The sequence below is a fragment of the Lissotriton vulgaris genome, chromosome 7 (genome assembly GCF_964263255.1).
Source record: "Lissotriton vulgaris chromosome 7, aLisVul1.2, whole genome shotgun sequence".
Classification (NCBI taxonomy): Eukaryota; Metazoa; Chordata; class Amphibia; order Caudata; family Salamandridae; genus Lissotriton; species Lissotriton vulgaris.
The window spans coordinates 290530606-290541124 of record NC_141695.1 but is presented as its reverse complement, the minus strand read 5'-3'; positions in this window follow the sequence as shown (position 1 = coordinate 290541124).

Below are 10519 nucleotides of genomic sequence, written 5' to 3'. Positions count from 1 at the left end.
AAAAGGCCCTTCAGTGCTTAGCTGGTTTGACCAGGGCAAACTGGATATAATTTTAAATCCTAATAGTCCTAATCCTGTAATGTTAGTTGATGAACAAAATGGAATTTCTACTTTGATGTTGAATAAGTTTCCTAATGTTTTTCAAAAGGCATTGGGAGGTTAACTAATTTTAAACATGAAATTCGCTTAAAGGAAAATGTCTGTCCTAAAGTACACAAAGCTCGTAATATTCCTTTTGCTGTTAGAGAGGAAGTGAAGAATGAATTAGATGCTTTAGTGGAAGGCGGCATAATAGAAAGAATTGAATCGTCTGAATGGGTTTCACCCATAGTGGTTGCCACACGAGCCAATGGCAAGGTCAGACTCTGTATTGACCTTCGCCATCTCAACAATAACATTGTTGTGGATCAATTTCCCCTTCCCCGCATTTCTGAAATGTTATCGGTTGTTGGTGGTTCAAAATTTTTCTCAACCATTGACTTATCTGCTGCTTACACCAGATAGAGCTTAATGAGAAGAGTAAAGACCTAACTGCATTTATCACCCCATTTGGGTGCTTCAGATTTAACAGGATGCCTTTTGGTTTGGCGTTTGCAGCGGCCATTTTTCAGAGGGTGATGCAAGACATTCTAAAGGATTGCAAAAATGCCATCTGTTTCCAAGATGACATTTTGGTCTTTAATGATGACAGGGATAAGCACATTGCTGCTCTGGAAGAGGTTTTAGGTGCACTCAATGTACATGGTCTTACCATTAAGTATGAGAAATGTAAATTTAGTGTTCACTCTGTTAATTATTTAGGCCATGAACTATGTGAAGAAGGTATCAAACCAAAATCTTCTCTTTTAGAAGCCATTGAGTCTGCACCTCATCCTCAGTCTAAGGATGATGTAAGATCTTTTTTAGGACTAGTTGAGTTTAATGCCAGATATGTACCTGATTTTTCTTGTAGAACATTTAATATCAGACAGTTAATTAAGAATAGGGTTGCTTTTGAGTGGACAGATGAGTGTGAGAAAGAATTTTGTGATGTGAAGAGTGCTATTTGTTCTGCGAATGCACTTTCTTGTTTTGATCCTTCTTTACAAAATATTATTACCACTGATGCTAGCTCAAAAGGGCTTGGGGCTGTATTTACTCAAAGAACTAAGGAAGGAAAGGAAGTCATTATTGCACATGCCTCCAGAGCTCTTACTCCTTCTGAGGAAAAGTATTCCACAATAGAAAGGGAGACGTTAGCGTGCATTTGGGCTTTAGAACACTTCAGAGTGTTTGTTTGGGGTAAGGAGTGTATATTGAGGAGTGATCATAAACCCTTAGTACGTCTTCTCACTACTGAAGGGATGTTGAGAGCTTCAGCCCGCATTGCACGCATGTCAATGCGCTTACAGGATTTTATTTATGACATACAATATGTACCTGGTAGTGAAAATGTTTCTGCTGATTTTTTGTCAAGGATGCCTTTACCCATTCAAGAAGATTTGCATAATGAGTGGGATGATTTTCAGATTGCTATGATTCATGATGAGGGTCCCATTTCTATTGATCAGACTTTATGGAGGGAGAAATTTGAGGATGATGGGATTTTGAAGAATGTTGCAAGTTACATCACTGGTGTTTGGCCTGATAAGAAGTACATTAGTTCAGAGTTGAAGAGTTTCTGGGAGGTGAGATCAGAACTTTCATATTGTGACAATGTCATTAAAAGAGGTGAACGTATTGTTCCACCGGTGGGTGTGAGAAAGGTTATAGTTTTACAGGGTCATGAAGGTCATAGTGGCATGGTCAGGACTAAACAACAAGTTAAGCATTTATTTTGGTGGCCAGGCATGGATGTGTTTATTGAACGTTTAGTTAGGAATTGTGTTACTTGCGCCAATTCTGATAAGTCCTTGGTTACTCTTAAACCCAATATGGGTGTGCATACCATCCCTGACAATCCATGGGAAACTATTGCTATGGACATTATGGGTCCCATTGGTTGTGATTCTAAGTACATCATTGCGGCTATTGACATTTTTTCTAAATGGCCTATTATCAAGATTGTTCATAAAATAGATACTGACTCTGTTTTGTGTTTTTTGGATAAGGTTTTCATAGAAGAAGGACTACCAGTAAGACTCATAACTGATAATGGAGTCCAATTCAATTCCAACAAAGCAAAGGATTACTTTTCAAGGCTTGGCATAGTTCATTCCACTACTTCTCTCTATAGCCCAAGTGGGAATGGAGTGATAGAGATGTTCAATAGAGTTCTGAAGGGTGCTATACAGTCTGTTGGTAGTGAAGACAAAAAATGGGAAGTGGAATTTTTTAAGAAAGTATGGATGTACAGAACAACTATGAATCCATGACTGGATATTCTCCTTTTGAAATCATGAGGGGAAGACTTCCCAGAACCAAAGTGAATCTGTCATGGTTAGTTAAGTCAACTTCTTCTAATGTGGATTTGGGAAAGGTTAAAGAGAATCTTGCTCGTACCCATAGTACCAATAAGAAGTACTTTGATGAGAAGTTTGGTTCAAGAACAGATCTGAAAGTAGAAATTGGTATGATGGTTAAAGTCAAAAAACCTTGGAAGGTCAAGAAAGGTTAAAGTTTGTTCATGGGTCCTTTTGAAGTTATTGAGATTTTAAAAAACTCAGTGAGATTATCAGACAATAAAGTTTGGAATCTCAGTAGGATTGCTATTCTCAAGGCTGATAAGGATGTTTACTGTAAGGGATCTACTTTGAAACATTCTGATTTTTCATATTTGGATGAGGATTTAAGTGGAGATGTAGTTTGTAGTGATATGGATGCAACACCCTGTTGTTCCAGTGGTAATATCTCTCAGAATGTGGGTGTTGAATCTCAATCTCAATCTCAATCTATCTACAGCAATAATGTTTCTTTGCAAAAAAGAACTACAAGAAAACCAAATTGGTTGTCAGACTTTGTTGCTTATATGATAGGAAAATTTTAAGTTTAGTTTTTTTTTTTTTATTGTTTTTTTTGTTTAATTTTATAAGGGAGGAAGGTGTGTTGTGTATGCATGCGCTCTTTCTCGTGTTAATTCTCGCGCATGTATTTCCTTTCAATTGTACCTCGTGCATTTGTTATCCTTTGAATGCATGTATCTCGCTACACGGCACAATATGTTATCGTGCCGTTCCACACTGTACAGTTACTGTTAGGGCAGTTGCTGCTGACTGTCCGGAGCCTTCAGATGTGTTGCTGGGAGTGCTTCTTTATCCAAGATTAAACTTATTTATTCATCATCAATTTCTGTGGTATTTGACTCTACAATGACACATAAAATTTGAGATGTGTCACATTTTTTAATGTACTTTTGGCAGCTGCACCTCAAGTCATTGAAGAACTTAACATTTTCGTGCCTCTTGTACTTTTTGCTGCATTGTTTTAACGGTGATGAAGATGAGAGTTTGACATCCTCATTAACATCTTCGTTACTCTGTACTTATTGCTGCATTTGTTTTGAAGCTGTATTACGCTTTTTAATGTACTTTTATAAGTGCACCTCCAGTCATTGAAGAGTTGACATCGGCATGACTTTACTCATTGCTGCATTTGTTTTCATTTGAGATTTAATTAAACGGTCTCACTCACCTTGGGTCTAGAGTCGAATCCTGCCCTCTTCCATGACAGAGCTTTTCTTCATGCGGCGTTCCTTCAAGTGAGCCCCTTCACATTGGATTTCGTCATCTATGCTGCGTTCCATGGTGATCTTCACGTTTCTGTTTGACGCTTGACGGCACGTTTGTCACACAGCGTTCCGCCATTTTGTTTTTTCAAACACAGCTTTAAGTTACTTTGTGTGTCAGATATTGTCGTTCTACGCTGGCTATTCTTGTCTACCCCAGTTCTTAATTTCATCAGCTGTTCTCAATGTAAACCTTGCCTGCACACCGACGGGCACACCTTTATTTAGACGTCTTTTCCTTCTTTACTAGACGTCCTGCGCTGGCTGTTCTTGTCTACGTCAGTGCTTAAGTGTCATCAGCTGTTCTCAAGGTAAGCCTTGCCTGCACACGGGTGAAGGGCACACCTTGATATTCAACATTATCTTCTTTTTGTTATTTGCTACATCAGCTGGTTCTTCAATTGTTTTGGCCTGCACCTGCCAGTTTGTTCAGTGACTGGCACACTGTTGTTTTAAATTTTTCTTCGTTATTTCAGGTTTACTTATTTTGGGTATCTTCAACCACATTTCCTGCATTTCGTGTCTGCTTGTCATTTCTGTCAGGGACATATTTGTCTCTTTTGATTTTTGTGACACTTTTTAGTAACAATGCAAAATGTTACAGCTCCCCCGTTTTTGCTTATATCACCTGGTAAATCCGTCATCAAAAAGTGGAAAAAAGTCTTCGAGTGTTATGCCAGGGTGTGGTGTAAGTCTCAGTGCCGAGCGCAGGACCTCCCTTCTTTTGCATTGTCGTGGCTCAGAAGGGAAAGATATTTTTGATCATCTGCCTGAGTTGAGCGATGCAGAAAGCAAAGATCTTAATGAATATGAAATCTGCTTATTTAAGCTTGACAAGCATTATTTACCTAAAGTGCGCACTATACTGTGGCTCAAGGTTGAACCTTCTTTGGATGAAGTGTTGCAAGTAGCAAAAAGGATTGAACACTCTCTAAAATGCGTTGACACTTTAAAAAAAGATAAGCAAATTACTGTTCAAGTTGTCAAAGAAGAGACTAAAGTGGCATCTAAATCTGATGAAACAAAGTAGGGCATTTTGCCATTGATAAAAAATGTCCTACCTTGAATGTTATCTGTTCCAAATGCAAAAAGAAAGGTAATCTTTCTGTTGTATAAAAGCAAGATCTCCGCATCAAATGTTACGTGTGTTAAATCTGACATTCCTGAGGAAGTTTTTGTCTGTGTTCAAATTGTTTGTCAAGTTGATTCTGCATTAGAACGAAAATCATTTCCAGTTGACACAATTCTAGTCGAAGGTGAATCTACAAAGGTTTTATTTGATTCCGGGGCAAAAATTATCATAGTCTCTAACCAAACTTGCTTTTAAGATTTCCCTTCTAAAACCAGACATACATCCCTTAGCGTATGGTGGTGAGCCCATACCATTATGTGGGTACTTTTTGGGTCTTATAGAATACGGTGGACGTTATGTTTCCTGTAAAATGTATGCATCTCAGAAAGGTGACCGCATCAGGTGGTTTCACCAAGGGGACTGAGGTGTTATGCTGGATCCCAGTAGTTTATCTCCTATCATTATCAAACATGAAGTTCAATCTGTTTCTGTTAATTCTGATATAACTATTGGAACACACATGAGACAAAAATTTCCAAAGATTTTTACGGAAGGTCTTGGCTGTCTCAAACATTTTAAGTTAGACATTCCTTTACGTTCCAATTCACAACCTTCTTGCTGTAAGGTTAGAAATGTGCCTATAGCTGTGAGGGAAGAGATGAAGAAGGAGCTAGATAAGCTCAAGGCTGGTGGAATAATTGAAGAAGTAACTAGTACAGATTGGCTTTCTCCCATTGTGGCAGCGCGCAAGGCCTATGGGTCACTTTGTTTGTGTGTGGATTTGAGGCAACTCAACAAGTGTGTTGTGGTGGATCGCTATCCCCTTCCCAATATAGCTGAATTGTGGATGTATGACATCACAACGCATGCTTTTACATCGCAAGTTTTACAACGCATGCCTTTACAACGCATACTGTTGAGAGGTGCTGGATAGTGAATAGTTTAATTTACTATTCCAACTCCAGTCCCCGTGGATAGTAGAGAAGGTGTTGGATAGTAAATTAAATCTATTCCCTATCCTAGAGCGCCTCCCAGCGCAATGCGTTGTAATGGTTTGCGTTGTAAAAGTTGCGATGTAAAAGCACTGTGTGGTAAAAGTTGCGTTGTAAAGGATGTTTCCCCTGAATTGTTAATGTTGGGTGTGCTAAAGTCTTTAGTTCCAGCGATTTGGCATCCGTCTAACACCAAATTGAGCTGGCTGAGACCTCAAGGGATCTCACCGCCTTCATTACCCCATTTAGCGCTATTAGATTTGTTAGGATGCCGTTCGGACTGGTGTCGGCAGCTTCCATATTTCAACATGCAATGGAGACTGTTCTCAAAGGGTGTGATGGTGTTTGCGTTTATCAAGACAATATCTTGGTATTTGAGAAAGATCATGAAGAACATAGAAATAGTCTTGCTGTTGTTATGGTAGGCTTGAAGAAGCCAATCTCACTGTGAAATTGGAGAAATGTCAGTTTGCTACTTCTTCAATACATTACTTGGGACACACAATCTCAGGTGATGGTATTGCTCCCAAGTCCAATCTGAATGACACCATCTCTGGCATGCCTCCTCCTTCATGTAGAGAGGAACTTATAAAGTTCTTTTGCATGATCGAGTACTACAATAGGTTTGTTGAGGGTTTTGCTGAGCATTCCATCTGTATGAAGGAGCTTTTAAAGAAAGACACTGAATATAAAGAATATGATCTTGAGTTTGTTTCTCTCAAGAAAAGGCTCTGTGATGTTCCTAATCTTAGAAGCTTTGATCCCTCCAAGACTTCCATAGTTACCACTGATGCTGGTCTTAAGGGTTTAGGGGCTGTGCTTCAATAGGAGGGTGAAAATGGCTTGCAAACAATGTAAAAGATGAAAAATTAATTAGCCCTTTGTATTAAGGATACATTAAAGTGAACCGTAGTTTTACATTCATTTCGGTCTTTCACCTGCTTGCAAATAAAATGAGCCCACTAATCATAATGAAAGGCAGCTCCCTGGATTGCAAATGAAAGAGTACGTGTCCCTTCTGTTGTAACTCAAACATGTGTAATGGTTCACTGGCCTTCATCTGTGTACAGGAGCCGGTTCAGAGAGTTAATTCCTAGAACTGACTCTCTGAACTGGGACGTGTCAATCTGCTCTGACCCTGCTTTGGTAAAGTGTTTGCTTAGGACAAATGTTGTGTGTTTAAATTGTGCGTAGAGAGCAGAGACCACGAGCATCTGCTGACTACATCAAACAGTGCATGTTTGACAAAAACAAGATAACAGACTTAAGCTCTAGGTCAGGAGGCAGTAGCGTAAGATATCGGCTAATATTAGCATGGTCATGTACGTCATGTATAAAGCAAATATACACGTGGACATATTTCTAGAATACTCACACCATGATGTTGATGTTAATGATTAATGTATCCAGGTTCTGAAAAATGTATATAAGGACAGGTTTCCTTTCTGTATATCAGATCTCTTTGCAGTCCTACTAGCAAATTGTCTCAACTGCAGTTCATTGGCAATAAAAAGCCACTCTTGAAGCCTTTGTGTGTGTCCATCTTACTTACCCTTAAAAAACTGTGCTTTAACAACAATCATATTTATCTCACGAGGCCTCAAGGATCCTGAGCCACGTTACTCTGTGGTTGACCGTGAAGCTCTGGCAGGGTATTGGTCCATTAGGAAACTTAAAAAAATCATTTGGGGAACCGTATTCTTGGTTAAAACTCATCATAAACCTCTGTGTGAGATTTTCTCAAAGAAAGGTGTAGACTTGGTCTCTAATAGAATCATGAAGTGGGACATAGCTCTCCAAGAATATGATTTTGACATCCGGTACATTCCTGGGGTGGAAAACTGTGTGGCTGATACGCTTTCTAGATTAGTTGCTGATGAATTCCTTGATGATGACTCTGATTATAAATGGTGTACAAATGATGTTCACGTGTGCCCAGTTGCAGAGACAATCATTGACAAGGATCAATGGCACCTCATGTTGTCTCAGGATTCTATTTTGTCTGAAGTAATGGGTCTCATCCAGAATGGTTGACATTAAAAAACAAGCTTCTGAGGAGGCTTCTAAATTCTGGGGAGTTAAGGATGAATTGGCTGTGTGCGAGGAGATGCTTTTTCATGGTACACGCCTTATACCTTCCTTTGGACTGCGCAGTGAGTTAGTGGAGTTAGCTCATAAGTCTGACTCTGGTATGTCTAAGACCAAGGAGAGACTTTGATCTTCTTACTGGTGGCCAGGGATGGACCTATGTGTAGAGAGGGTCATAAGGGGCTGTTTAGTGTGTGCTACGAGTGATAAATCTAAACTTTTTAGAGTTCAACCTATGGTTGTTAGGGAACTTCCGCGTGGGCCTTGGAAAGAAGTGGCTCTTGATATTGTGGGTCCAGTTCATTCCAATGGACAACACATTTTCATTTTTGTACTCTTGGACTTATTTTCAAGGTGTCCTGAGATCCACGTTACCTCCAGCATTGAGACGATTCTGGTGATTTTTGAAGGGTCTCATAGCCAGAGAGGGATATCCTGAATCGATTCTCACTGACAATGGGGTGCAGTTAGACTCAAAAGAAATTGAGTCCTTTTTGAAGAAGAGGGGCTTTAAAAACAAGAAATGTTCCCTTTATCATCCTGAAACCAATGGCATGGTTGAAAGGTTTAACAGGGTGTTAAAGGAAAGCATTTCTTGGGCCAGGAATTCTGGATTAAACTGGAAGGAGAAAGTTTTAAAGAAGGTGGGAAACTAAAGGGTAACTCCTCACAGTTCTACTTGTGTGACGCCTTTTGTTCTCTTCAAGGGAAGGGCTCCATGCACCTTAGTTGAACCCTCGTGAGTAAGGCGTCTTGAGGAGTCTGTGCCTCGATCCTCCTCTCAAGAGTCTGCTTTGGACTTGTGCATGAAAGAGGAAAGAAAGTGTTTAGCTAGGAAATTACATTATGACTTCAAGAAATCCACAAAACAAACAATGGTTAAAGTTGGTGACTGGGTGGTTGTCAGACTTCCTGGTCACAAAGGTAAGTTCTCGAAGCCCACACAAGTGGTTAACGTGTTAAAAAATGCTGTGAGGACTCAGGACCACAGAATTTGGAATTTGAGTAGAATTTCTGTTTGTTCTGATCCACTTTTGGGTAAAAATATTTTCTCTGGACCCGTTTCCACATCTAACTCTTTTGTTACTCCACGCATATCTACTAGGGTCATTGGAAACCTCGTTACTTAAATGACTGTTTCTTAATTATTTTATTAACCAATGCTTTTGTTTTTAAAATTTTCTTTTCCAGCCTTTCTTTGTGTGTTTACTAGTGAAGGTGTGTGTGGCATCTGATGCAAGCTAGTATCTGATGTCATGGTATAACAGTGCCATGGTTACACTAGGTTCTGTGACATGTTTGTATTCTGTTGTAGATTCCTTGTTGTTAGAATGTATTGCTTTAAATGTGAGGAGCGGTTATCCTAACTGGATGTGGCGTGGATGGGTTCCTTTCTTCTACAAAGAATAAACCTGAACAACATATCTACTTCACTGTGCCTAGAGTCATCCTTTCAGCTGCATAAGGATATTGCAGAGAAATATTGTCACTTTAACTTATAGCCTCTGTGCCAACCAAGAGAGATTATTGTTCTCTACAATCTTCAGGGGATGTTAGGATTGGTATACGTAGGTGCCTCCTTGCCGGCCGTGTCTGGAGAGTGGATTTATGCAGAACAACCATGTCCGTTACTCAGGTTTGAACATTCTCAAGGGCACTGCATTTCTCCCCACCCTGACTATTCTGACCAATTCAGAGTACCCGGAATCATTCTTCCGTCGTGGTTTAGGAAGGTCAACATGGAACCACTCTCCTGTGTGAAACCCAGGGGTTTTGACATTTTTGGTATAGTCGCACCTGGTTTTGTACTTATCCTGGAATTGGGGAATTCTCCAAGATATGTCTCTCCTGTCCACCAGACACACACCCTTCTTCCTCAACCAAGTAGCTATAAGAGTAGTTTTGGGATTCTTACCTTTCAAGGATGCACAAGAGGCAACCCTGGTAATGCTATTCGGTGTAGTGTGATATACCCATAATGCTGTTTTGGCTGGAGTGCCCATCATTTCTGCTATCTGCAAACAATCTTTCACCATGCATTGGGACACCTCCCACCCCAAAAAAGGAAATTAAGAGCCTTGGCATCTGGATGGACCAAGACCTTAACTTCAAAGTCCAAGCAAGGAAAACTGCTGGTGCATGCTTCGGCCTTATGCGGACAGCACGGAAAATCCTTCCCTTAATCCCCTTTCAGTCCAGAAAACTCCTAATGCAGGGCTTAATTATCTCAAGACTGGACTACAGACACGCCCTCTACCTAGGTGCCCCAATATCGGTCATCAACAGACTGCAGCATGCCCAGAATGCAGCCGCCAGGCTCCTCACCGGGATAAAGCCCAGATGCTCTGCTAAACCTGCCCTTAAATCATTACACTGGCTCCCAATTCAAGAAAGGATTACCTTTAAAACCCTCTGTATCTCGCACAAAATACTCCATGGCAGAGGCCCCCCCTATACTGAGACCTCTCATCAAACCTCACAAATCCAATAGACAGCTGAGATCAGACACCCGCTCTCTGGCCAGTGTCCCCAGAATAAGAAGAGCATGTTCAGGGGGACGCCTCTTCTCATATAATGCCCCAAAGCTATGGAATGCCTTCCCACTCACCATCCGAAGGGAAACTAACCTACTGGCCTTCTGTAGGTTACTGAAAACCTGGCTCT